At 57.3% G+C, this 5,759-nt stretch overlaps 1 pseudogene; it reads right to left on the bottom strand.

Moving 5' to 3' along the window:
• Positions 1–141: 141 nt before the first annotated feature.
• Positions 142–4,817, bottom strand: LOC115286644 (annotated as a pseudogene).
• Positions 4,818–5,759: the final 942 nt, after the last annotated feature.

The raw sequence follows: 5,759 nt of genomic DNA, 5'->3' as shown, positions 1-5,759 counted from the left end.
CGATCACAGAGTGGGCCCAGGACCCTCAGGTAGGGCGTGACTAGTCTTAGCCTCCATCTTTAGGCCTGCCCTTAGAAATGTTACAAGGGTGGTCCCTCTTGCCTTGGGCAATGTGTGCCCTTCTATTGTCTCATGGAGTCAGATTCAGACCTGCTTCCTTACAGGTGGAGTCGAAGCAAGCTGCCAGACACCCTACAATGCACACGACAGCTCTCTCCCCACAGCCAGGAACGAGCCGGCCCGGCCCCAAACAACGGCAGACGTATCAGAAGTGACAAACTCTAAAGGCATTTTTATCCTTCTTTCGAGGTTTTTTTTTTTTTTAATATGTGTAAAATGTTTCACAGTTAAAAGAGAGAGAGAAACTTAAAAATAAAAGTAAGAATACATGAATAGCAATACCTTGCAGACCAAACAAAACATATCTGTGTGGTCGTGTGACCACAGCCGGCCACTGTGTGCAGTTACTTCTTCCGATCCATAGTGGCTGGATGGACCGCTGCTGTGGCTGGTGAGCAAGGGTCTCTGAAGTTCTTCCAATATCGTGGGCAAAACCCTGGGGGCGCCTAGAATTCTGTTTTCAGGCCCAGTTGGCCGAGAAGGGAGCAGGCGACATGCCCAGGACGCTGGGTCTGAAAACCGCCATCACAGAAGCCTCTTCTGGGATACCACAAGTGCACAGGGCACCAGGAGCAGTTGGTGACTGTGGGGGTGCTTTCCGATGAGATGAGCATGAACCCCTCATCTTAGTGACCTGCACAGCCCAAGACAAAATAAATTAAAAGGCTTGGCTGAGACATTAATTTCAGCCGGAAGCTCTCAGGTGGCTGGGTGTACCCCACCCAGGTACCCCGATCTGTGGCTGGGACATGACATGATTAACTGCATACACAGCGTGATATGCATCCCAACGATCCTTGGGGCAGCGCCGCAAATACACAAAGGAGAAATACGTGCAGAAAACACACAGCCAAATGCAAATAAGAGTGGCATTGGACAAATGCATCCATCCCAAGACTGTAAAATAGTCCCAAACTCAAGAACAGTCTTCCTCAAGAACATCAAGGCCACTTTTGACCAGCCATTCAGGGAGGCTGTTACATGCGGATTTCTGTGGCTCATCCCAGACCTTTATTGACCCAGAATCTTTCCAGGCAGAACACAAGAATGAGCAGTTTAGGAAGCCCCCCACCCCCACCCAATGCTCTCTCAAACTGAAAACACAGTGGAAATCATGGGGCGGAGTCTGCACTTTTATACCTGTGTGACCTGGAGAGAAGCCACCCAACCCGAGCTATGGTTTTCTCATCTCTGTTGGGGCCCGGTAGGCAAAAATAACCCTCAAACAATATTTGGCCTCCTGGGCTGCACATGTGGCTTCTGTTCATCCGGTCTGTGATTTTCTCGTTTCTTTGTAAAGAGGCATATACTTTTAGGCTTTGAATCAACTTGGTTTGGTCAGTGGCGCCATCCCTCCCCTTACTTTGCTTTCTAGCTCTTTGTCTGCTGTTGGGAGTAAACCTCAAGCCTCGGCCGAAAGATTTGCCTATTAAAGGATGAGCATCTTGCCCGCGCATAACTGATGAGGGGTCTTAAGAAATGTAAATATCCTCATAGAATTCTTCAGGCTCATTTGCTTGAAGCCAGACTATTATTAGGGAATCCCTCTCTTGCAATGACTTGATCATTCCTGATATTTACACATGTCTGGTTAAACATGACCCTTTCCGGAGCATGTCTTCACTTCAAAGACCTTGAACTATGTAACCATTAAAGAAATGATGTAATCACCCATGGTATATAAGACCCTGGCCAAAAGTGTGGCTTTACCACCATCCACGTTGTCTGTCTTCTTTTCTAGAGATACTGCACCAACACCAACCCCCTACTCTGGACCTTTCGACTGGGGTGCGTGGGCTGGTTCCCCATAATCTCTAAGTGGGAGTTGATAGCATCTGTCTCCTAAGTCGTAGTGTACACTAAAGGAGTGTTTACACACACATGCACATGAGCACACACACACACAGGCCCCTAGCATGGTGCCTGGCAAATGTTCCTTCATTTTCCATAATAGTGATTGGTCACAGCCTGGAAAGCCTAGAGAACTTTACAAAAGTACAGAGACACAGCAACCATAGAGATTGTGATCTAAATTGTCAAGGGCTGGGTCCCTCATAACAGGATTTTTGTTTTTTAAAGCACTCCAAGTGGTTCTAAGCAGCAACCGGGGTTGAAAACCACATGGTGGAAACTGCCAATAAAAATCAACTATCCTTTCTCTTCAAGAGAATGTACTTCCACTGCATTCTGGAATTCCCAAAGTGTGTACCAGGAGAGCCTCATGTCCAGACTCTGTTATCAGAGGACCGGGTGCCCCAAGATTCCACCCCCAAGCACCCCTTTCGTGGTCCTTGCAGAAGTGGCTGCAACAGACGAAGCTGGGGGAATTCTTTTCTCAGACAGAGCCTCCCACCCTTCTGTATGCCGGCACCTTCACACCTCCCCTTCTCCTGCCTTTCCTACCCTCCTCCACACCCCCTCCAACACAAACACCCAGGAGGGCTGCTGTAAGCATTGGTTTGCAAGGAAAAGGCTCAGTGCTATTTCAGAAGACTTAACCGGATTCTGCAAGGCAGCCTACCTATCCCTGGGTGACTCTCCCCCTACCAAGTCCTGCCTCTTCCTTGACCTTAACACAGACCCTGAGAAGCTACAGGGACTGGCCGGCACTGTGGGGAAGTGACATTCGGGCCTGTGGGGCCAGCAACAGTGCATCTTGAAGAGTCAGGAGGTGGGCGGGGCCAGCGTGTTAGTCTCCCAGTTGGTCAGGGCTTCCTGAATCCCCTTGAAGCTTACTTCTGTGCCTAAGGACCCCAACAACATCCGCCCACACCTCCCTGCTAACCCAGCCAAGAGGAACTTCCTCACCTCTTGCCTCAAATCCCTCCCCTCTGGAAGAAAAATCATCGGATACTCTGTGTATAAACAGAAAATAATTACTAGTGAGGTGGTAATGTTTCTTCCCCTATTTTTGGTGGGTCTCTTTGGTCAGATGCTTTTAGGCAGGTCCATGGAGCGGGGCACGTGCATCCACATGAGCACACATGGGCCCCTGCCAGAGGTGCGGGGAGAGTGTGTACCTGTGTGTGTGTGTGGGGGGGGGGGACACATTGCGATCTCGTTGCCCAACTTGGCAAGAAGATGGAGCCCAGCTAGCGCCCAGCCGTCCAGCTGTTCCAAGAGCCCCAGTTGCTCTTCAGCCCCTCCCGCCCAGACCTCCCGCCAACCCTGGCCTAGGTCGGGTCTGGGGCCTTCATCCCAGTGACTGCGTCCTCTGCCTCCAAAGTTACTGGGTTGTGCGAATCAATTTCGACACTTTTTGAAAAAAAATCAAAAGGCAAATAGCTCCATCAGTCCCCAAATGCCTTCTCCCATCGACTGCGACTTGCTGGCGCTGGCACTTGCATAATGAATAAGGTAACCCGGAAAGTTGACGAATCAGGGGAGCGGGGAGGCTCCCGCCCTTGGAGTCCGCGCCAACCCCTCCAAGGGGGCTATGGCGCGAGGGGTAAGACCCTGGCCCCCAGCAGGAAGAGGTGACCACAGCGTAAAGGGGCGAGGGGTCCCGGTGGCAGGGTGGCAACCGAGATCCCGATTCCAGGGGACTCGGCAGCTCAGGGAGAGAGAAAGGCGGCTGCTCAAGGCAAGGATCTTGTTCTCGCCCTGCCCCCTTTCTTCACCTTCCTCACCTCTTCTTTGCGAGCCTTAGGAGTTGCAGGCGGCACACACTCCTTACCTCCCTCACAGGCGGCGGGCTCACATACGCTCCCCTTCCCTTTTGGCCACCTGCCCCGATTACCTAGAAGCTAGGATCTGTAATCTGAGGGGTAGACCCCTCCCCCAAACCCAAGACTCCGGGGCCAGGGCTCCCGGGCTGTGTGTGTCTCAGATCCGTTTCAATCCTAGGCAGGAAGGGACGGCGAAAAGGTGAAGGGGGCAGAGACCACCGGTCAAATACATATGCGCGCTCAAATCCGCACCTGTGCCGAGCTCAGCGCCCCCTCTCTGCGCTCGGAGCTGAAATTGGCTTCCCGGGTGAGCTCCCCCAGCGGAGACGGAGGGGAGGTTGAGGAAGCGCCATTGCCGGGGGGAAAGGTGGAGAGGGGAAGAGGAGGGAGAGCGGCGCTTGTAGGGGAGGTGGCGTGACGGGGGGCGGCGGGGGTAGAGGCAGCCCACCTGGAGGTGTGCTCCATTTGCTGCCGGTGCGCCTTTTCCAGCCCCAGCTCGGTGAAGACGCCTACAAGCACCATGACGGCCACCATCCCGCAGATGATGTAAAGCAACAGGCTGGTCTTTCCCTTCGTGAGGTCGTGCAGGTGGTCGTCGTTACGCCCGCGCTGGGTGCGGGTAGGGGCGCTTGCCACCGTTGAGCCACGGCAGAGTGTCGTAGTTGGTGCAGGTGCTCTGGTTCAGTCCTCGCTTCTTAACTGTGCAGCAGAACCGGAAGCCACAAGTCGCCCAGCAGAAGATGGAGTCGCCAGAGCTGCAACTGAACGGCGAGTCCCACTGGCCCACGACATCGAAGTGGCCCCGGCAGAAGCCCGGGATGGGCACCCGGGTCGGGGGCGCGTCCGGGACCCCCGCGCCCTCGCCGGCCTCTCCGGAGGCAGTCCCGGAGCCGCAGCCCCGCGCCGGCACTACCCAGCCGCCCGGCTGCGCCAGCTGCCAAATCCCCCCGCTCGCTCCTGCGCCAGGCACTCGCGGGCGCACAGCTCGGTGAGCAGACAGCGGAGGAGCAGCCGGAGGACTCAGCGCATCGTGCCTCCCAGCCCGGGCTCGGCCGCTGGGCCGCCGCTGCAGCCGCTTCCCGAGGCGCGGCCGAGGCTGCAGAGGCTGCTGCTGCTGCGGGGGCTTCGAGCCGCCGCGGGCCGAAAATGCAGGGAGCGGCGCGGGCGGTCGTGGTCGGCTGCCTCTGCTCTCTACTCAGCCCGCGTTCGCCTCCAGCTCGCCGCACGCCGAGGGGCCTGCCGGAGAGGAACCCGTCTGGCCGGGCGAGGGGAGGATGAGCGAGGACCAGTGCCGGCGGCTCCGGGGAGAGGCGGGGGCAGCAGAGCAGGGGAGGGTCGATCTGTCCGCGCCTCGCCTCGGCCGGCGGCTCCGGACTCGCCGCCCTGAGTCCGCTCGCAGGATCCCTCTCACCTGTCCAGCTCGCCAAGTGCGCTGGAGAGAGAAGCAACACTTGTGGAATGAAGGGAGGGCAGGAGGAAAGGGGTAGGGGTGGGGGTGGGGGGCCCCGAGGAGGGAAGGGCGCCAGGTCAAGAGGGGCAGGGGCGCGGAGGAGGTGACTCCGGCGGGCGGTCGGGGACAAGTTGGGGGGCGGACGGAACCGAGCTAGGCTGGCGGGCCGGGAGGAGGGGGCGTCACCAGCCACCTGGGCTGAGGGCACCGATCGGGTTTCCCGACTCGTGCAGGACCGCTGCGGGACCTCCCGCGCCCGCTCCCCGCGGGAGGCGCGGCTCAGACCTGTTCCCCGCGCAGAGGCGGCTCCGCCCCTGGCTTTTTCAGGCGTGCGTGGCCATGAGTTGCTGCTCGAATCTGCCCTCCAGGGAAGGGGTGACTCGGAGGGGTTAGGGACAGACTCAGTGGCTTCCACTGCATGGCGGACTGGGGCACAGTCTCCAGGATCGCCCCTCCACGGTGCATGGGGCCGCCACGCCCTTCCCTGCCCCCCCCCCCCAACTATGCTCCCCAGCCCGGCG

Source organism: Suricata suricatta, chromosome 3, assembly GCF_006229205.1.
Source record: "Suricata suricatta isolate VVHF042 chromosome 3, meerkat_22Aug2017_6uvM2_HiC, whole genome shotgun sequence".
Taxonomy (NCBI): Eukaryota; Metazoa; Chordata; class Mammalia; order Carnivora; family Herpestidae; genus Suricata; species Suricata suricatta.
Note: the sequence above shows the minus strand (reverse complement) of the source record. Positions and strands in the feature narration are given on the sequence as shown.